Below are 23,657 nucleotides of genomic sequence, written 5' to 3'. Positions count from 1 at the left end.
TGCACTCTGTGTGGGAAGGCGTTTGCAAAGTCATAAAATCTTAAGACCCACCAGAGAACACACACAGGAAAGAAACCTTTCAAGTGCACTGTGTGTGAGAAGGCGTTTGCACAGTCATCACATCTTCAAAGACACCAGAGAACACACACAGGAGAGAAACCCTTCAAGTGCACTGTGTGTGAGAAGGCATTTTCATGGTCGTCATATCTTCAGACCCACCAAAGAACACACACAGGAGAGAAACCTTTTAAGTTCAGTGTGTGTGGGAAGGCGTTTGCAAAGTCATCAACTCTTCAGACCCACCAGAGAACACACACAGGAGATAACCCCTTCAAGTGCAGTGTGTGTGGAAAGGCATTTTTTGATTCATCTACTCTTAAACAACACCAGAGAACACACACAGGAGAGAAACCTTTTAAGTGCAGTGTGTGTGGGAAGGCGTTTGCAAAGTCATCAATTCTTAAATCACACCAGAGAACACACACAGGAGAGAAACCTTTCAAGTGCACTGTGTGTGAGAAGGCGTTTGCACAGGCATCCATTCTTAAATCACACCAGAGAACACACACAGGAGATAAACCTTTTAAGTGCACTCTGTGTGGGAAGGCGTTTGCAAAGTCATCAAATCTTAAGACCCACCAGAGAACACACACAGGAGAGAAACCTTTTAAGTGCAGTGTGTGTAAAAAGGTGTTTGCACAGTCATCCATTCTTAAATAACACCAGAGAACACACACAGGAGAGAAACCTTTTAAGTGCACTCTGTGTGGGAAGGCGTTTGCAATGTCATCAAATCTTAAGATCCACCAGAAAACACACACAGGAGAGAAACCTTTTAAGTGCACTCTGTGTGGGAAGGCGTTTGCAAAGTCATCAAATCTTCAAACCCACCAGAGAACACACACAGGAGATAAGCCCTTCAAGTGCAATGTGTGTGGGAAAGCATTTTTTGATTAATCTACTTTTAAACAACACCAGAGAACACACACAGGAAAGAAACCTTTCAAGTGCACTGTGTGTGAGAAGGCGTTTGCACGGTCACCAGATCTTCAAAGACACCAGAGAACACACACAGGAAAGAAACCTTTCAAGTGCACTGTGTGTGAGAAGGCGTTTGCACAGTCATCACATCTTCAAAGACACCAGAGAACACACACAGGAGAGAAACCCTTCAAGTGCACTGTGTGTGAGAAGGCATTTTCATGGTCGTCATATCTTCAGACCCACCAAAGAACACACACAGGAGAGAACCCTTTTAAGTGCAGTGTGTGTGGGAAGGCGTTTGCAAAGTCATCAATTCTTAAATCACACCAGAGAACACACACAGGAGAGAAACCTTTCAAGTGCACTGTGTGTGAGAAGGCGTTTGCATGGTCGTTTATTCTTAAATCACACCAGAGAACACACACAGGAGAGAAACCCTTCAAGTGCACTGTGTGTGAGAAGGCATTTTCATTGTCATCATATCTTCAGACCCACCAGAGAACACACACAGGAGAGAAACCTTTTAAGTGCATTCTGTGTGGGAAGGCGTATGCAAAGTCATCAAATCTTCAGTCCCACCAGAGAATACACACAGGAGATAAACCCTTCAAGTGCAGTGTGTGTGAGAAGGCATTTTCAGATTCATCTACTCTTAGAAGACATCAGACAACACACACAGGAGAGAAACTCTTCAAGTGCAGTGTTTGTGGGAAAGCGTTTGCACATTCATCAAATCTTAAAAAACACCAGAGATCACACACGCATCAGAAAATCCACAAGAAGTGTAATCTGAAATCAGCTTGTGAAAGTCAAAGTGCTGCAATGACCCCATTGTTCATGAAACAAGAACCAGTAGACAATCCCAGCCTGGACACTTTGAAAGTTATCAAGGTGAAATATGAAGAGGCGAAAGTGAAATGTGAAGAAGTAACATTGAAGAGCGTAGAAGTGAAGGTTAAATTTGAAGATTCAACTCCAAAATCGGACCTTCACATAGATGGAGGCAGTGTGAAGCAGGAACTATATTCTGACTGTGAGGCAGTGCGAGGCAACTCCCAGGAGTTTGTGGATGTGGAGGTGTGGGTGGACTTCTTAGACAATACAAAGTCAAATGGAGACCAGGTAGATGTGCAAGCTTCAGACAATTAAGCTCCAATGGATGCACCTTTGTCACAGGCCTTTCTAATGAATATAATGTGAAGTTGAACACTCAATTTCTAGGTTCAAACTGCAGTGTAAGAGTGGCCAGTATTTGTGGATCTGTGGGTTGGGTCGTTCTCGAATCCGGGAGCGACTCATGTGTTTTCTAACATATCTCATCTTAGACACTCGAAGGGTGCCCATAATGGGCATCTGCCCCTGTGTGCCACAAGGTGACCGTTCACTGTCTTGCATGTGGATATGAGTTTGTAAGTCGGGGGCGATGATTGATATACCAGTCGGATTTGAACCTTGAACCTCTGCAACAAATAGAGAATGTACTACTACTTGGCTTCCCTCTATGAGAGTGCTGCACATATAGGCCTCATCTCGTCAGATCAACTTGTAAATACGTTGCAACGTGACGCAGTACATTTCAGTATAGTAATAAAATGTTGCCAATGTGCCCTTTGATTATTTTGAATCATAATTGAAAGAATACCCGTCTGATTTTGTACGTACATACAACATTTTGTGTATTAATGTCAAACATGGAATATGTGCTGTCAGGACAAAGTATCTGTTTTGGTGGTAACCTGTACAAAAACTCACGTGAGAGCTGTTATTTTTGTGATACGAGTCAAAGGGTATTTTTGTGAATCAGGACGCATCTGACTGGGGCAACTCATTGTCTTTGAAATCGGGAGCATAGTCGGATCATTCATCAGTTAAGGTATGCCACTTATAAGTTACGTATAGAAGATACATTCTCAACAACACTAATTATCATTTTGTACTACGTATATAAATTTTGTCGAACTGAGACTTGAAATGGACCTTGCTGATGAACATCAGTTGAAGCAAAGCCCGACTGTTGTTGAGACATTGTACACCAAAACCAGTCCACAGGTGGCTTGTACTGAACACATGCATTCCTAGAAGGCCATGGTATTTATAGTTTGTGTAAGACATTCCTTTGTTTCGTGTAGAGAACGTTGAATGAAAGATGTCTGCCGATCTGTTTTTTTCGCAAGGAGGTACTTTAAAGAGCACATTTGATGGCATCGTGGATTTTTGTTACTGATTTGTATTCTAGCCTAGGTTTTATTAAATTTTTACTTTCATTTAAATAAAACTTTATATATGTGTCCATTGATATCCCACCTTGTTTTTCACATATTTAAATATGTAGAAGCTCTCTCTTTAGACGTCACCTCAAATTAACGAGTGGGTTACGTCAGGGCCTCCCCCTCTCTCTGGCTTGTGATGTCACCAAGAGCAGAACTCGCCTCCACGGAATCTAACGACTGCACTGTCTTGGAATGCATTTGTAACGGGTTCCGGAGACACCTGTAGATGTAACTTCTTTATTACAATACAACACTCCAACAGTCCTGATACTCTGTTACAGCCTAGGTACACAGCCTAGCTACACAGCCTAGATACTCTACTCTGGCTACGCTCTGGACTCGCCCTCACAAGGTCGTAGCGTCGGGAGTTCCAGAGTCCCAGCGCTGGCTCTCACAGCATCCCAGGGTCTTCAGATGGCTGGTCGTGGGTCTTGGGTCTTGAGTTACAACTGGGCCCCGATCGTCCAGGGAGCTCTCCTTTTATGCCTGGTCCGACGAGGGGTGGGGCCGTGTGCGCCACCAGACATCCCACAGAGCACACACAGCCCCCCCCCCCGTTGGCGGCGCCAAAAAGGCTTAAGCGCCTGGGAACCCAACGCCTGGCGCCCAAAGGCTTAAAAGCGTCTGGACCCCCTGGGAACACCCGGATGTGTTTGTGTTGGAGCCGGCGGGATGGCGCGGTCGCTGCGCCGCCTCTCTCCCTCCTGCCTCCGCCTGTGAGCGACGCATCTCGCCCAGGATGGAGACGGTGGCGTGGAGCAGCTCGGTGAGGCGAAGCAGCGTTTCCTCCATTGCTGCTCCCGACGCTGGAGGAGGATCGGCAGGTGTGGTGGACGCCTGCTCAGCCGGCGGTGCGGCGTCGTTGTCGGCCCGAGTTGGCTGCCCCGTCGCTGCTTGCTCCTCAACATCGCCGTCAGGACTGAAGGTACGTGGCTTACTTCTTGTCTCCATTGCCACCTCTGACGCCAAATGTAACGGGTTCCGGAGACACTTGTAGATGTAACTTCTTTATTACAATACAACACTCCAACAGTCCTGATACTCTGTTACAGCCTAGGTACACAGCCTAGCTACACAACCTAGATACTCTACTCTGGCTACGCTCTGGACTCGCCCTCACAAGGTCGTAGCGTCGGGAGTTCCAGAGTCCCAGCGCTGGCTCTCACAGCATCCCAGGGTCTTCAGATGGCTGGTCGTGGGTCTTGGGTCTTGAGTTACAACTGGGCCCCGATCGTCCAGGGAGCTCTCCTTTTATGCCTGGTCCGACGAGGGGTGGGGCCGTGTGCGCCACCAGACATCCCACAGAGCACACACAGCCCCCCCCCCCGTTGGCGGCGCCAAAAAGGCTTAAGCGCCTGGGAACCCAACGCCTGGCGCCCAAAGGCTTAAAAGCGTCTGGACCCCCTGGGAACCCAGTGCCTGGCGCCCAGAGGCTTACGCGTCTGGACCCACCTGGGAACCCAGAGCCTACAGCAGCCCCTCCCTTCTTATGTCACTACACATTTACACAGTAATCAAATCTTCACAACTGCCAGGGAACACACATTAAAAACCACTTAATGTACAATTGGAAGGCCTTTTGAATTGTCTTGAAACTGAAACACGTGTAAGGAGGTCTACAAGGAGCAGAGTCTGAGATTGACGTGTGAAATTTGAAGTTCCATAAGCCCATCGTTTGTGATGCAAGGACCCAATAAAGATGGCAGCTGGGAAACGTCACCATTCGTGAAGGTGACCTGTGAAGGCTCTAGGGTTTGACTTCCAGGTCACTAATGGAGCCCGAGACAAATCACATCCATTTGTGGATGTGGAGTTTTGGGAGGACTTTTCGGACAAGGTCGAGTAGAAGCAGACAGCACGTGTGACCATAAGTGTTGGGTAGACCTGTAACCAAAAGCATGAGACACGGTTTCCCAATGTTTATTTCAATTGTTTAATTTTTAGTTGATTTGGAATACAGTACGTATTTCAATTGTGATGTAAATTTTAGTTGACGTTTACCTAACGCCATTACTTGGGTAAGGCTTAAGTATTGAATATCGCGTTTTTAGCTGTCGCGCGGCATTTTCCAAGAACGTAACCTACGATATTCAAGGGGCGGCTGTATTTTCTGTCGATCGAGTACAGCAGGCATATGGTACCCTAAATAGGCTTGGTGCTTTGGGTTCCTTGATTTCGATGTCTCTGCCTCTGCTCACATTCGTTGAGGATTTTTATGATTTTGGGCAGGCCTATCTAAAGGTGCGTGACCAGGAGTTGGAACCATTTCCTGTTCAACTCGGCTTGTGACAGAAATTCACTCTGCCCCAATGCATTTCATTTGTAATGTGAGGTTACACCTGGATGATGATGATTGGCTCTGCTGGCTTCAGCCCGCAACCAATGGGGAGTCGAGTTAGGGGCGTGGCCCTGGAGCCGTACATTAGCTTCGAGAAAGTTCCAGGGGTGTGGCTGAGGATTGGCTGCGGGGCATCACGTGGGCCAGGGATTAAAAGGGGCGGAGAAGCCACGTGGCTGGTGCCGTGGTCCGGAGCCTGCCACGTGGCGGGCCGCGGAAATCTCACGCTGTCAGCCAACAGCGTGAAGGAGCAAGGGAACTGGAGGAACGAATGTGGTGGAAGCTGTGAACGAAACTGAATAAAGAATTCTCAATTCACGATGTCGTCTCAATGGGGTTTATTACACATCACATAGCATCTTCAATAATTATGTAGTTTGAGAAGCTCACAATGGCCGTATAAATAAATTGGATTCGTCGCAGTTAAAAATAATACGCTTATCGATGACTGGTTATCGTTAAGGGATTATACTGGTAGGAACGAAGTGAACCAGCCTACAATAGATTATATCGTCCGATGTCCGATTACGTGTAGCAACATCGCCCCCTACTGCAAACACTTGGCAGGACCCTACAAAAACCTTTAGACTCAGTGAGGCTTTCCTGGCTAAACAAGTGTAACATTCCCTTATAATTCCCTGAGATAGTTTTAAATTAAAACATTTAAATTAAAAATTAAACTCACAGCGGCCTAAAGCCTACAGCTAGGCCTAAAACCTAGAACTAGGCCTCAAACTCTCCCTTCGTATCGTACCCCCGCCATTTCATTTTATTATAGCCATTCATTTGTTCGTTCCTACCAGCCCACCCCGCAGAGACCTGTTTCCCTGCTGGTCAGCCCTGTTGCATCTGCTGATGATCTGGTAATGGCTACTCAATGAGATGGCTGGCTGAGGTGCCATCTCTTGTTTTGCCGGACACACAGTAACAAGAACAACAACCGCCATTCGCCACTAAGTGGCGGTCACGTCACCATGGCGCTTGTGCCAGGCTATGTGCACGGGGTAGACCCCCAGGTGCCATGGGTCGACTAACTCAGTTGACTGGCCGATGCACCATCTGTACCCCCGACTGTGCCAACACACAGTGTACACACACACACACAGTGTACACACACAGTTTGTACACACAGTGTACACACACACAGTGTACACGCACAGGGTACACACACACAGTGTACACACACACAGTGTACACGCACAGGGTACACACAGTTTGTACACACTGTACACACACACAGTGTACACACACACAGTTTGTACACACAGTGTACACACACAGAGTGTACACACACACAGTGTACACACACAGAGTGTACACACACACAGTGTACACGCACAGGGTACACACACACAGTTTGAACACACAGTGTACACACACACAGTGTACACACACACAGTGTACACACACACAGTGTACACGCACAGGGTACACACACACAGTTTGTACACACAGTGTACACACACACAGTTTGTACACACAGTGTACACACACAGAGTGTACACGCACAGGGTACACACACACAGTTTGTACACACACACACAGTTTGTACACACACAGTTTGTACACACAGTGTACACACACAGTGTACACACACACACAGTTTGTACACACACACAGTTTGTACACACAGTGTACACACACAGTGTACACACACACACAGTTTGTACACACACAGTGTACACACACACACAGTTTGTACACACACAGTGTACACACACAGTGTACACACACACACAGTTTGTACACACACAGTGTACACACACACAGTGACGTCACCACTCATTAACAACAGCAGCAGCTGCAGCAACAACAGCAGCAGCTGCAGCTGCAGCAACAACAGCAGCAGCTGCAGCAGCAACAGCAGCAGCTGCAGCAACAACAGCAGCAGCTGCAGCAACAACAGCAGCAGCTGCAGCAACAACAGCAGCAGCTGCAGCAACAACAGCAGCAGCTGCAGCAACAACAGCAGCTGCAGCAACAACAGCAGCAGCTGCAGCAGCAACAGCAGCAGCTGCAACAACAACAGCAGCAGCAGCTGCAGCAACAACAGCAGCTGCAACAACAACAGCAGCTGCAACAACAACAGCAGCAAGATGGCGGCGGCGTGTGCGGCCACGTGTGCGTTGTGCTGCATGGGTGTGGGCTGTGCGTGAGAGTGGGTGAGGGTGAGCTGCGTGTGAGTGAGCTGTGTGTGTGTTTAAATTTAGTGTTTTAAAGATGTCAATTCACCTGCTGTGTATCTTACTACTGTCCCTCCCGGCCATATCTAGTGCCACACTCAACTCTACAAATGGCTACCCGCGTTACTTCGCGTCAATACTTATTGCTAAATTTGCAACTACACCTGCTAATGAAACAACTTATAGACACTTCTACACTCCATCATTATATCCTTTTAAACCCTATCTTTGTCCCATTACTTCACCAGCACTCCTTCCAAACTTCATTCTGCTCTTAAAAATAACACCATCTGCGAGCTGCTGCTATTCGTCCAAGGTTCGTCGCTCTTCATCCTTTCACAGAAAATACCTGTGCAAACTATTAATTCTACTTTTCTTATTTCTGGGTGGTATTGAGCTTCATCCTGGACCAAATGTAAAGAACTCATATAATTCTGTAGATTTTTCTGGCAGAAAAGGTGTTGGTGTTCTACATGTCAACATCAGAGGGCTTTTGATTAAATTAAGTCAACTAAAACTAGAAGTAGCAAATCTTGACCCGGACATATTTTGCCTAACAGAAACATTTCTCACTCCTGCCGTCAATGACTTGCAGATTACGATTGACAACTACAATATTTTCCGGCTTGACCGAGGATCTAAAGGAGGTGGAATTGCCATCTATGTTCGTAATACTATTGCATGTTCACCAGCTCACTCCTTGTTTAAAAAATGTTGCTTTGAAGGTCTGGCTCTCAGAATAACTCTCCCTAATAATCAACACATATTGGTAGTGTGCTGCTATAGACCGCCTAGTGGGAAGGATGTTGAAGCTGCATCTGCACTGAGAGAGCTTCTTGGGGGCCTCCCTAAAGGTGAAATAGTTTTAGTGGGTGATCTAAATTGGAATTGGCTAAACCCGCCGGCCGTGGCCACAAATTTTGCAGATGAATTTAACCTGTTTCAATTAATAAATGTCCCCACAAGACCCAACCTAAAAAATCCGGGACAGTCATCTCTGCTTGACGTCCTATTGACAAATGCCCCTCACAATTTCGCACTGACTGGTGTTCTAGGTAATAACCTTAGTGATCACTCCTTCATTTTTGGGGTGAGATCATCAGCCAGACCCAAAGCCCCCCCTAAATTGGTTGAGAAGCACTCCATGAGACACTTCAGCACTCAGGCATTTACTAATGATGTGCTTCACTCGGATATTGACAAGGTCTGTGATATTCCAAACCTGACTACGGCTTGGGAGACCTTCAGGTACACGTTTCTCCAAATTCTTAACAAACATGCTCCGTTGGTTAAATTTAAAACTAAAGGCAACCGTCCACCATGGTTTGATCCTGTGATTACAAAGCTCATGAAAACTAGGGACAAGGCTTGGGCATGTGCTCAGAAAAGTAATTTGGTCAATGACTGGCTAGAATACAGGATTTTAAGGAATAGATGCGTCAAAAAAATACGGCATGCAAAAAATAACTACTTCTCTTCCACTCTCCTTGAATCTCATGGAAATGCCAGGATTTTCTGGAAAACAATCAAATGTATCGAAAAGGCATCCAAAACAGATCATCTGCCCGTTCAGCTTAACCGAAATGGGGAATATTTTTCAGATCCCCAAAAAATAGTTGACAATTTTAACCTTCATTTTTCTGAAGCTGGTACCCTATTTGATAATGTATTGGGAGTCACCCCTGCTCATGCAAATTCCTACACTCCTGTCCAAACATTAAGCGAATTTAGTTTTCAGCCAATCCACGAAAGTAATGTTCTGAAACAACTGTCCTACCTCAAAGGGTCCTCCTCTACCGGAGCAGATAGTATTCCCGTCTTTGCTCTACTAACTGTTGGTCATCTAATATACAAACCTATAGCCCATATTTTCAACCTGTCCATCAAAGAAGCATCAGTTCCTCTAGAATGGAAACATTCCTATGTTCGTCCACTTCACAAAGGGGGCCCTAAAGATGATCCAAATAACTACCGACCTATCTCAATTTTGTCCCCGTTGATGAAAATTTTTGAAAAATTATTGACCTACCAAATTAGCAGTTTCCTGTCCGCCAACAATCTATTACATCTAAAACAATCTGGGTTCCGAAAAAAATACAGCACCACATCTGCTGCATTAGACTCTCTGAATCACATTTACAGTAGCCTTGATAATAAGCAGTACTGCGCCTGTCTTTTTCTTGACTTGTCCAAAGCTTTTGATACAGTAGACCACAACATCCTGCTTAGTAAAATAAGTTGCCTCGGTTTTTCCGAAAACACAGTAAAATGGTTAAAAAATTACCTCTTTTCTCGCACCCAAACTGTATTCACAGATGGTTGGAGGTCAAACAGTGTTAAGATAACAAAAGGGGTTCCACAGGGTTCCATTCTCGGCCCCCTCTTGTTCTCTCTTTATGTAAATGACTTGGGCACTGAACTGGATTATTCCAGGGTAAATCTTTTTGCAGATGACACGGTACTAATTACTGCTGGCCGCTCTCCGGATGACGTGATTGCTAAGCTCCAGAGTGATTTCAACAAACTACAACATCAGCTAGTTGCTCTTAAACTAGTCCTAAATCCTGCCAAAACCAAGGTGCTATGCTTCTCACCAGGACTAAAGCGGGAAGTTATTTTTCCCCAATTACATACCTTAAATAATGATCAAATAGAGCAAGTCAAGATCTATAAGTATCTTGGGGTCATCCTGGATTCAAAACTGAATTTTGAAGATCACATTGATTATATTGGGAAAAAGACAAAAATTAAAATTGGTTTTCTATATCGACACAAGCACTGCTTCCCTCCTATGTTCCGTTTGAAATTGATTAAAGCTACCGTACTGCCTCTACTTGATTACTGTGACATTGTGTATAAATCAGCCCCAAGTACTGTACTGAAGAAGCTTGACTCAATGTATCACTCGGCCTTAAGATTTGCATTGAACTGCCCATATAGGACTCACCACTGTGATCTCTACATTGGGTCAAACTTAACATCTCTGAATGTTCGACGGCTTGTGCACCAGATCTTATTTATTCATGATGTACTTGCAAAAAAATCTGCAGATTACCTGCTGGATCTCGTCTCTGTTTCAAAGAACAAATTTGACCTAAGGTCTACACTCATTTACCAGCTTAATATTCCCTATTGCCGTACATATACTGGAGGAAGGGCCTTTGCTATTGATGCCCCCAGGGTCTGGAATGCTGTTGCAAATAAATTGAAACTTGAGTCACTACCTATGAGATCTTCACTCAAAACTGCTTTAGAGGAGTTGTACACCCCTAGCTGCCAGTGCTATTCAGTGACCTAAAATAAAATGTTTCGCTCCGGATGATCGCTACAAAGTATGACCTGTGTTTTGATTTAGTGTGCTGATCTTAAAGGTGCATTGAAAAATTACAATACTCCGATTGATGCTCCTGCTGTTGTGGAGTGACTCATGCAGCCAGCTATGGCTGCAGGGTTTTGGTAGTACATGTTGTTTATGCCATTTATTGTGAAAATTCCGTCAGTTCCTATGATTGCTTTTTCATTGCCTTCATGGCTTTATTTTGGTGATTTCGAAAAGTGTATTGGTTTAGCCATGTTTGTGTTGTTGTAGTACAGAGTTAGACTGATGGCCTTAATCTAAGTTGTCTTGTGGTTGTTGTTGTTGTTTGACTTGCATCCCACTGGCATTTTTGCACACAGCGTTGGTGTACGGTGTTTTTTCTGCAATATTTTTGCTGTCTTTTCTTGGATTTTCTGTTTGCACTTAGTCACATATTCACTTTAAGATGTTTTTTTGTTCATGTTTTTGTTTTTTGTTTGTTGCGGTTGCACCCGATTCAAGAGCTGAATGGCTCACAGGGCTATACCTAATAAATGAACTTGAAACTTGAACTTGAGCGTGAGACGCCAGTGAAAGCTGTTCCCCGTTAGTGACGTCATGTCACCAAGATATTCAATCCGACCCCATCCACCGCGATTTTGACTGGCGGTTCATTAACATAATTTATTCATAAAAACCGTCGCTATTTCATTGCGACGGGTTCAGTAGCCAAGCCCAATCACCCCACGTGGGCCCGGTTCATTAACATAATTTATTCAATTACACAGCTGCTTGTTGGGGGAGGGGATTGTGTGATGAACTCCGCTAGTGACGTCATGTCACCTCTTGCTGCCGCGTGACGTCACGATATATCCGGAAGCTGTTGCACTGCGCGCGCGCTCACTGAGATCCGAGGTGAGAAGTTGACATCGTGGTTGTTGTTGTTGTGGTGGTTGTTGTTGTTGTTTACTCAGGCAGAGCCTCGCTCCTCTCGTAGGGATATCAATTGAGTAGCAGCGATGTCCAGGTTGGAACATTACAACGCGGGGCCTACCCATGCGGGGCCTTGCCTCCTGCCCTCGCCTGATTGCATTTGCTTTAATTCTCTGCTTAAGTTTAATTTGTCTTCATCTGGCTCACTACTTTGAAACTTTGTTTCTTTTAATTATTTCTACAGTTTTTTTTATCCTACCAGGCCAAGTCCACTTCAGCTGCTATACCGCTCTTGTTTTCAGAAGCGACCTACCGACAACAAAGTGGCTTATCAACGTGTGGAAATGTATGTCGGTCAAATACTCTAAACGTGTGGTGATGTTTACTCTAAATGTGGAGGGGAAAACCCTGAGGATCCGGAGGAAAATCCACGCGACCACGGGGAGAGAGAGAGACACGCAAACTCCAAATATACAGGAGGGGTCGCGATCGAACCCACCACCTCCTGTAATCCATGAGAGGCAGTAAACATCTCCCAGCCACCATGGTGCACACTCGAGTACATGACCACAATGAGTCTCAGCACTCTAATTCAGGAGCCTTCTGCCGAGTTGGTTTTGCTGATGCACCCTTTAGACCGATGAACAACTATTTTTATAATTGTTTTTTTACCCTTTTATCTGGCAACAAAACTGACACCTTCTTTACGAGGAGTCATGTTTGCATAGACCACAATACCTGCAGTCATAATGCAAACAAAAAACATAACTCTGATAATGTATGCACTGTCCTTGAAGTTGATTGGTCCACACCCGAGACAGTTTTCCTTAGAGCCTAGTCTCTCTCTCGGATGGTGCATTGTCTTTGAGTTGTGCGCCTTTTGGCGTCATCTGGTCCAACACCATGTGAGACTAGGCTCTAAGGAAAGCTGTCTCGGGTGTGGACCAATCTACTTTAAGGACAGTGCATACATTATCAGAGTTATGTTTTTTGTTTGCATTATGACTGCAGGTATTGTGGTCTATGCAAACATGATTCCTCGTAAAAAACGAGTCAGTTTTGTTGCCAGATAAAAGGGTAAAAAAACAATTATATTTTTTAATGGCAAATGAGATTCCAATGGTGTAAACTATTTTTATATTACCAACCAAGGCTCACAGAGCTGTTAGATTATTTGTCAGAAGCCACCTGGCCATAGATGATAGCTCAACGAAATGGCTTTTCACGTGGAAGATTGTAGCAGCCAAATAATCTAAATGCATGTTACTAAATGTGGAGGGAAAAATCGAAGGACCCGGAGAAAAAATAATCCGAGTGAGCGAGTGTACTCATTTGTGTTAGTGTACTCCGTGAGCGTACTCTGCGTGCGTGGGTTCGATTCCAACCCTGACGCATTTATAATTGCAGTTTACATTTTTTTTTTCTCTCCCTGTAGTGGCATTGATTTTTCTCAACATTTAGAAACATGCATTTTGAGAATTTGGCTGCAAAACATTTCCATATTATAACCCACAAAGTTGAGCTATCATTTGTGTCCAGGTCAATTCTGAAATAGAGCTATGCAGCTCAGATGGCCTCACCTGGTAAAATAAAAATAGTGTACTGTGTTTGAGGGTTTTCCAATTTAATTTCTTACTTAGCAGTTAAAGATTATGTTTCAGGAGGGTCCTGCATTGGACTGTTTGACCACCACCAAATATATTTTGAGTTTAGGTTTGGGAGAAAAACGGAAAACCCAGTGGAACACCAATGCCGACGGTGACGGCCGACGCCAGGATAGCGGCCACGGGCTCGAAACGAGGGCAACCCGGCTCTTGTCCCAAGAAAGGAATCCGCTCCCCGCTGCCCTCCACGGCGGGGCTGCACGTTGAGCCCCAACTTTTCTAGGAGGTTGGTACCTGCAATACAATACACTCGTGGCATAACACGCTCGACACGTATAACTCCTGGTTACACACCTGGTGTCCGAGGCGACCCTTAAGGGTGACCCTCCCCAGCAGTCCCATCCCACTTCCACTTGCAGTGTGCAGCGCACGATCTGGGGCCTGTAGGCGGCTCACATCAACCCCGACCACGCTGCAGTGTGTTGCACTCACGAGTGACGTTACCGCCCCCCGTGTCCAGCAGAATCTGGGTACGCCGCCTGTTCACCTGCCCTTCCACGAGCAACGTGGCCCCCATTATTCCCTCCACAAGCTCCCGCAGCCAGTCACCCGCAGTCACCGCATTCTGGGGTGTTGTTGTCTGCATCTGCCTGGGGGTCACTCGCTCACCATTATCACGACAGTTTATTTGTGTTGGGACCACGTCGATTGCACCCCTCTGTGGTCCCCTCTTTAGGGAGGCCTTGGTGTTTAACCCTGGTGCTTCTCTCGCGCGGGCGATCTGGGGACTGTCTCTCACGAGATGCCCCCATTGGTCGCATAGATAGCACGCACGGGGAAGGGCGGTGGCTCCATAGGAGGCCCCTTGTCCACTCCCCCTTACCCTCCCAGTGCGCATTTGTTCGAGTTCTGCCTCCTATTGAGATACTCGCCTGGTTAGCCTCCCGACCATGGAGCGTAGCCCTCCCACCTCGGACTGGACTATCTCCGCTGTGGACTGCAGCTTGGTCACATTCAGGTGTACTTGGGTCACCTCCCCACATACTTGGGTTACCTCCTCACGTACTTGGGTCTCATGGCCTGTGATCTCCTATGCCGGTCTGTATCCTTGCCACCCATCCTGGGGTTGTCTTACGGGGTCCCGGAGGCTTCCTCCTTCCATCCCCCCCCCCCTCACCTCCTCCTCTGGAAGAATACTTGCAATGGTGCTATCCTGTCCCAGCCGTCGGAATTCCGCACGCAAATCTCTCACACACACGCGTGCTCGACAAGGGTGTTAGATGGGGGATTAGGGCAGATCGCATCTGGCTGCCACCCCGTGGTGCTTGTCAGATACTGCTGAACTTTCGCGGTGGTGAGGTCATCGATGATCTCGGCAGTGTATCCCAGGCGTGCGCTCTGTGTTCGCAAGCGTGATTTATTTTCGTGCGCGCTCACTGAGATCCGAAGTGAGAAGTTCACATCGTGGTTATTGTTGTCGTGGTGGTAGTTGTTGTTTACCCAGGTAGAGCCTCGCTCCTTCTCTGTCTTGTAGGGAGGCCGCTTTGGATTGCACTACTCTTCGATTTCACATTAACATGCTAATTTATTACATTAACATCACTAGCCCCGGCCACTTCTTTATGACCCTTGGGCTACACCCATTTCAAACCTTTTACAACAGTCTGCCTCAGCAGCAGACCATGCATTTTCTATCAGTGTTTTTGTTTGCATTCTGACCACAAGTATTGTGGTTAATGCACACATGATTCCTTGTAAAAGGTTTCAGTTTGGTGTTTTAACATCTTAACACCTGTTTCGTTGCCAGAAAAATGGGGAAAACCTATTCTCATATTTTGGTACTGGCAAAGGTCCCATGATAAAATATTGCAGTATATTAGAGGTGAGCCGTGCGTGTGTAGAAAGGACAGTAAGGAGCCGGAAGTTAATGAATTTTGTGGCAAAAATGCAGGCCTGATAATATGTAAGGATAATGTGGTAAATGAGAAAAATATAGCAGCAGCGGGGTGTTGGAGTATGCAGGTGTTACAGGTGTTGAAGGTGAACAGGTAAGCAAAAAATTGTGTGAAAAACATAATAACTTTCCCTTGAGTACGCATGGAATGTTTGATGTGTGTATGTTTCAAAGTGTTGGCGCAATTTGGTTCTCAAAAAAACACACAGAGTGCTTAATTTATATACATTTATACTCATCTTGGAATGTTTTGTATACGGTTTCTCCACATTTATTTCAGTAATTTAGTTTATTGGGAATACAGTACAGTACTTATTTAAATTGTGATGTATATTTTAGTTGCCGTTAACCTCACCCCATTATTTAGGTAAGGCTTTAGTATTGGACATCGGCATTTTAGCTTTCGCACGGCACTTTTCAAGAATGTAACCTCCGCGCTATTCAAGAGGCTGCTGTATTTTCTGTCCATCAGCTATAGCACAGGAGTACGGATTTCAGCAGAAACTAGATTTCTGCTTTCTTGGTGTAATTACGGCCTATAATACCATAAAGAGGCTTGGGGTTTTGGATTGTTTTTTGTTTTCGATATCTCTGCCTCTGCTCACATTCGTTGAGGATTTTTATGATTTTTGGATGGCCCATCTAAAGCTGCGTGACCAGGAGTCGGATCCCTTTCCTGTTCAATTTGGCTTGTGGCTGAAATTCCCTCTGGCCCCATGCATTACATTACGTAGCATTTTCAAATAATTTTGTTTTGAGAAGCTCGCAATGGCCTTATAAAAAATGCATTTCATACAGTAACAATGATACGCTAATCGATGCCTGGTTATAGTCAAAGGATTGTCCCCTGCTGGTCAACCATGTTACGCATGTTGATGATCTGGTCATGGCTACTCAATGATATTGAGTTGGAGAATCGTGTTCTGTACCTGGAGAATTCCATGACGAAATGGGGCCTTGCATATTTTCTACAAAAGATCACCTCCCTGGGAAAATCTTGACCTAAAGCTTTCGTAACTGCAGGAATTCATATTCTTTGGGTCTTTCGGTTAAGTGACGTGACTTTACCGAAAGACCCAAAGAACACCTCCCTGGGAATTTAATGTCATTCAACACTGCACCTGCTCAGCTCTCCATGAATAATCAGGTCGTTCTACACGTGGTGGAGGAGCTCCTATAACTGGTTAATGTGTTCACGACCAGCTCTGGTTTGGCATCTAAAGTCTCACTTCAAATTAGTCTAGCAGCATTCTTTCATTAGGCTCTGGAACACTATGTGGAAGCTGCCTGGACTTTTTTACATACAAAGCTGTGAGTGTCCATTGCAAAGGTCTAGTCCATTGCAAAGGTCTCGTCAAAAAAACAGGCAATAGTCTACATTATAGACTGCCAATACACTCACCGAGGTTAAGAACCAGGCTACAGTCTACATTATAGACTGCCAGTATGCTCACCGAGGTTAAGAACCAGGCTACAGTCTACATTAGTCGTTTTTTTTCTTTTATTCACTTTATTTGTGTTATTATTTTCTATATATGTGACTTTACCGAAATAACCAAAGAATATTAATTCCTGCAGTCACGAAAGTTTTAAGTCAAAATGTAACCACCTTTTTACCATGCAAGTGTATGAACATGTAAAGTTTGTATTTGCTGTCAAGTATATTGACTCGATTGAACATGGAGGTTAAATCATAATAATAGTTTATTTTAGTTTTGCTTTGGAAATTTTCATAAGAATGGAAACAGTCTGGAAATTAACACAGTACATATGCAGCTGAAGTTAAATCTGTTCATCCTCGCATTCAAGCTCATCTGAGCCTGGCTTCACACCTCTTAAGTCGCAAATGAACATTAATTTATACATTTCTGCATAATACAAATAGTATTATTTTCAACAGCCTTTGCTATGTTAACAAATTTTTCTTAAATATTCCTGTCGTAGCTAGACAACCGAAATTGTGTGCTTGGAGTTTTTGGTAAACATTAATTTTGAAGACACGAGGGTGTCCAGGCATATTTATGACCATTTGCCCTCGCATTGTGTGCCTTAACAGCCCGTGTGATGAATTGGGGAATCTCTTTCACTATATCATGAAAATATGAATATGTATAGATGTGTAAGTCATGTGTGACTGTGTATATATGCATTCCTCTGTGCCTCAATACTCACATAGATGGTGTGGACATGCTTTTCTGTTTGCAGCTGACGCTCTGCAGAATTGGCCTGATGGAGCAAAGGCACTCAGCGCAGTTCAGTACAAGAAGGAAACAATGCGACCAGCATGCAAACAGCACGGATCGTACTGGAAACTTGACACAGCACCAGAGAACACACACAGGAGAGAAACCCTTAGAGTGCTGTGTGTGTGGGAAGGCATTTTCAGATGCATCTACTCTTAAACAACACCACAGAACACACACAGGAGATAAACCTTTTAAGTGCACTCTGTGTGGGAAGGCGTTTGCAAAGTCATCAAATCTTAAGACCCACCAGAGAACACACACAGGAAAGAAACCTTTCAAGTGCACTGTGTGTGAGAAGGCGTTTGCACAGTCATCACATCTTCAAAGACACCAGAGAACACACAGGAGAGAAACCCTTCAAGTGCACTGTGTGTGAGAAGGCATTTTCATGGTCGTCATATCTTCAGACCCACCAGAGAACACACACAGGAGAGAAACCTTTTAAGTGCAGTGTGTGTGGGAAGGCGTTTGCAAAGTCATCAATTCTTAAATCACACCAGAGAACACACACAGGAGAGAAACCTTTCAAGTGCACTGTGTGTGAGAAGGCGTTTGCACGGTCATCCATTCTTAAATCACACCAGAGAACACACACAGGAGATAAACCTTTTAAGTGCACTCTGTGTGGGAAGGCGTTTGCAAAGTCATCAAATCTTAAGACCCACCAGAGAACACACACAGGAGAGAAACCTTTTAAGTGCAGTGTGTGTAAAAAGGTGTTTGCACAGTCATCCATTCTTAAATCACACCAGAGAACACACACAGGAGAGAAACCTTTTAAGTGCACTCTGTGTGGGAAGGCGTTTGCAATGTCATCAAATCTTAAGATCCACCAGAAAACACACACAGGAGAGAAACCTTTTAAGTGCACTCTGTGTGGGAAGGCGTTTGCAAAGTCATCAAATCTTCAAACCCACCAGAGAACACACACAGGAGATAAGCCCTTCAAGTGCAATGTGTGTGGGAAGGCATTTTTTGATTCATCTACTTTTAAACAACACCAGAGAACACACACAGGAAAGAAACCTTTCAAGTGCACTGTGTGTGAGAAGGCGTTTGCACGGTCACCAGATCTTCAAAGACACCAGAGAACACACACAGGAAAGAAACCTTTCAAGTGCACTGTGTGTGAGAAGGCGTTTGCACAGTCATCACATCTTCAAAGACACCAGAGAACACACACGAGAGAAACCCTTCAAGTGCACTGTGTGTGAGAAGGCATTTTCATGGTCGTCATATCTTCAGACCCACCAAAGAACACACACAGGAGAGAAACCTTTTAAGTGCAGTGTGTGTGGGAAGGCGTTTGCAAAGTCATCAATTCTTAAATCACACCAGAGAACACACACAGGAGAGAAACCTTTCAAGTGCACTGTGTGTGAGAAGGCGTTTGCATGGTCGTTTATTCTTAAATCACACCAGAGAACACACACAGGAGAGAAACCCTTCAAGTGCACTGTGTGTGAGAAGGCATTTTCATTGTCATCATATCTTCAGACCCACCAGAGAACACACACAGGAGATAAACCCTTCAAGTGCAGTGTGTGTGGGAAGACATTTTTAGATTCATCTGCTCTTAAACAACACCAGAGAACACACACAGGAGAGAAACCTTTTAAGTGCATTCTGTGTGGGAAGGCGTATGCAAAGTCATCAAATCTTCAGTCCCACCAGAGAATACACACAGGAGATAAACCCTTCAAGTGCAGTGTGTGTGAGAAGGCATTTTCAGATTCATCTACTCTTGGAAGACATCAGACAACACACACAGGAGAGAAACTCTTCAAGTGCAGTGTTTGTGAGAAAGCGTTTGCACATTCATCAAATCTTAAAAAACACCAGAGAACACACACGCATCAGAAAATCCACAAGAAGTGTAATCTGATATCAGCTTGTGAAAGTCAAAGTGCTGCAATGACCCCATTGTTCATGAAACAAGAACCAGTAGACAATCCCAGCCTGGACACTTTGAAAGGTATCAAGGTGAAATATGAAGAGGCGAAAGTGAAATGTGAAGAAGTAACATTGAAGAGCGTAGAAGTGAAGGTTAAATTTGAAGATTCAACTCCAAAATCGGACCTTCACATAGATGGAGGCAGTGTGAAGCAGGAACTAAATTCTGACTGTGAGGCAGTGCGAGGCAACTCCCAGGAGTTTGTGGATGTGGAGGTGTGGGTGGACTTCGTAGACAATACAAAGTCAAATGGAGACCAGGTAGATGTGCAAGCTTCAGACAATTAAGCTCCAATGGATGCACCTTTGTCACAGGCCTTTCTAATGAATATAATGTGAAGTTGAACACTCAATTTCTAGGTTCAAACTGCAGTGTAAGAGTGGCCAGTATTCGTGGATCTGTGGGTTGGGTCGTTCTCGAATTCGGGAGCGACTCATGTGTTTTCTAACATATCTCATCTTAGACACTCGAAGGGTGCCCATAATGGGCATCTGCCCCTGTGTGCCACAAGGTGACCGTTCACTGGCCTGCATGTGGATAGGAGTTTGTAAGTCGGGGGCGATGATTGATATGCCAGTCGGATTTGAACCTTGAACTTCTGCAACAAATAGAGAATGTACTACTACTTGACTTCCCTCTATGAGAGTGCTGCACATATAGGCCCCATCTCGTCAGATCAACTTGTAAATACGTTGCAACGTGACGCAGTACATTTCAGTATAGTAATAAAATGTTGCCAATGTGCCCTTTGATTATTTTGAATCATAATTGAAAGAATACCCGTCTGATTTTGTACGTACATACAACATTTTGTGTATTAATGTCAAACATGGAATATGTGCTGTCAGGACAAAGTATCTGTTTTGGTGGTAACCTGTACAAAAACTCACGTGAGAGCTGTTATTTTTGTGATACGAGTCAAAGGGTATTTTTGTGAATCAGGACGCATCTGACTGGGGCAACTCATTGTCTTTGAAATCGGGAGCATAGTCGGATCATTCATCAGTTAAGGTATGCCACTTATAAGTTACGTATAGGAGATACATTCTCAACAACACTAATTATCATTTTGTACTACGTATATACATTTTGTCGAACTGAGACTTGAAATGGACCTTGCTGATGAACATCAGTTGAAGCAAAGCCCAACTGTTGAGACATTGTACACCAAAACCAGTCCACAGGTGGCTTGTACTGAACACATGCATTCCTAGAAGGCCATGGTATTTATAGTTTGTGTAAGACATTCCTTTGTTTCGTGTAGAGAACGTTGAATGAAAGATGTCTGCCGATCTGTTTTTTTCGCAAGGAGGTACTTTAAAGAGCACATTTGATGGCATCGTGGATTTTTGTTACTGATTTGTATTCTAGCCTAGGTTTTATTAAATTTTTACTTTCATTTAAATAAAACTTTATATATGTGTCCATTGATATCCCACCTTGTTTTTCACATGTTTACTTAAATATGTAGAAGCTCCCTCTGAAGACGTCACCTCAAATTAACGAGTGGGTTACGTCAGGGCCTGCCCCTCTCTGGCTTGTGATGTCACCAAGAGCAGAACTCGCCTCCACGGAATCTAACGACTGCACTGTCTTGGAATGCATTTACACAGTAATCAAATCTTCACAACTGCCAGGGAACACATTAAAAACCACTTAATGTACAATTGGAAGGCCTTATGAATTGTCTTGAAACTGAAACACGTGTAAGGAGGTCTACAAGGAGCAGAGTCTGAGATTGACGTGTGAAATTTGAAGTTCCATAAGCCCATCGTTTGTGATGCAAGGACCCAATAAAGATGGCAGCTGGGAAACGTCACCATTCGTGAAGGTGACCTGTGAAGGCTCTAGGGTTTGACTTCCAGGTCACTAATGGAGCCCGAGACAAATCACATCCATTTGTGGATGTGGAGTTTTGGGAGGACTTTTCGGACAAGGTCGAGTAGAAGCAGACAGCATGTGTGACCATAAGTGTTGGGTAGACCTGTAACCAAAAGCATGAGACACGGTTTCCCAATGTTTATTTCAATTGTTAAATTTTTAGTTGATTTGGAATACAGTACGTATTTCAATTGTGATGTAAATTTTAGTTGACGTTTGCCTAACGCCATTACTTGGGTAAGGCTTAAGTATTGAATATCGCGTTTTTAGCTGTCGCGCGGCATTTTCCAAGAACGTAACCTACGATATTCAAGGGGCGGCTGTATTTTCTGTCGATCGAGTACAGCAGGCCTATGGTACCCTAAATAGGCTTGGTGCTTTGGGTTCCTTGATTTCGATGTCTCTGCCTCTGCTCACATTCGTTGAGGATTTTTATGATTTTGGGTAGGCCCATCTCAAGGTGCGTGACCAGGAGTTAGAGCCATTTCCTGTTCAACTCGGTTTGTGACAGAAATTCACTTTGGCCCAATGCATTACATTACATAGCATCTTCAATAATTATGTAGTTTGAGAAGCTCACAATGGCCGTATAAATAAATTGCATTCGTTGCGGTTACAATAATATGCTTATCGATGACTGGTTATCGTTAAGGGATCATTCCCTGCTGGTCAGCCCTGTTGCATCTGCTGATCTGGTAATGGCTACTCAATGAGATGGAGTTAGGGAATCTTGTTCTGATGCCTGGATAATTGCATCATGAAATGGGGCCTTGCATATGTTCCACAAAAATAAATCACCTGCTTGGGAATCCATGTCATACAACACTGCACCTGCTCAACTCTCCATTAATAGTCAAGCAGTTCTACAAGTGGCGGATAAGTTCCCATACCTGGTTCATGTGTCGAGCAGCATTCTGTTATTAGACTGTAACACTGTGGAAGCTGCCTGGACTTTTGCTGCATACAGAGCTGTGAGTGTCCATCGCCAAGATCAAGTCCATCTGAGACCATCTCCCTCCCTGCCATACTGGCATCACACCCGCCCCTCACCCTTCGTTCTGCAGATGGCGGGCGCACTGGAGGGTGCCACGTAGCCATTTCAGGCTGGGCCAGACGGCGATACGTGGGTCACCCGGCCACAAGGTGCTTGTTGGCCAACACAACCCCTGGGCCGGGCCCCAGGAATGATATTGTGATTCCGCACACAGTGTACACACAATAATGTTCACGTTGTAGTTGAGCTCACACACCCAAGGGGTCTCTGTTCAAGAGAGGCAACAATAGAAATGTAATCTAAATAAACTTAAACTCTAACCCTGACCTCGCTCTCTGACGTCACCACTCATTAACCTGTCGGCGTGAGACGACAGGGAGAGCCGTTCCCCGCTAGTGACGTCATGTCACCAAGGTATTCAACCCCCCAACCCCCCCTAGACCGCGCTTTTGAGCGTGACGTCACGTCTAGTTGGTCACTGTCGATTTCTGTTCCAGTAAAAATCCTTTTTTGGGAAAAGCTACGCCCAGTCACTGGCGGTGCATTAACATAATTTATTCATGAAAACCGTCTCTAGTTCATTGCAACGGGTTTACCAGCCAAGCCTAATCACCCCACATGGGCCCGACTTATTAACATAATTTATTTAATTACACAGCTGCTTGTTGGGGGAGGGGATTGTTCTGAACCCCGCTAGTGACGTCATGTCACCTCCTGCTGCCGCGTGACGTCACGATACATCCGGAAGCTGCTGCACCGCGCGCGCGCTCACTGAGATCCGAGGTGAGAAGTTGACATCGTGGTTGTTGTTGTTGTTGTGGTGGTTGTTGTGGTGGTTGTTGTTGTTTACCCAGGTAGAGCCTCGCTCCGTCTCTCTCTCGTATGGATATCAATTGAGTAGCAGCGAGTATGGAATCGATGTCCAGGTTGGAACATTACAACGCGGGGCCTAGCCTCCTGCCCTCGCCTGATTGCATTTGCTTTAATTCTCTGCTTAAGTTTAATTTGTCTTCATCTG

At 44.9% G+C, this 23,657-nt stretch overlaps 1 pseudogene; it reads left to right on the top strand.

Moving 5' to 3' along the window:
• LOC133361576 (zinc finger protein 208-like) lies at nucleotides 1–21,287 on the top strand (annotated as a pseudogene).
• Nucleotides 21,288–23,657: the final 2,370 nt, after the last annotated feature.

This window comes from Lethenteron reissneri, unplaced genomic scaffold, assembly GCF_015708825.2.
Source record: "Lethenteron reissneri isolate LAM-NWPU_2019-01 unplaced genomic scaffold, ASM1570882v1 scaffold_115, whole genome shotgun sequence".
NCBI classification, from domain to species: domain Eukaryota; kingdom Metazoa; phylum Chordata; class Hyperoartia; order Petromyzontiformes; family Petromyzontidae; genus Lethenteron; species Lethenteron reissneri.
Note: the sequence above shows the minus strand (reverse complement) of the source record. Positions and strands in the feature narration are given on the sequence as shown.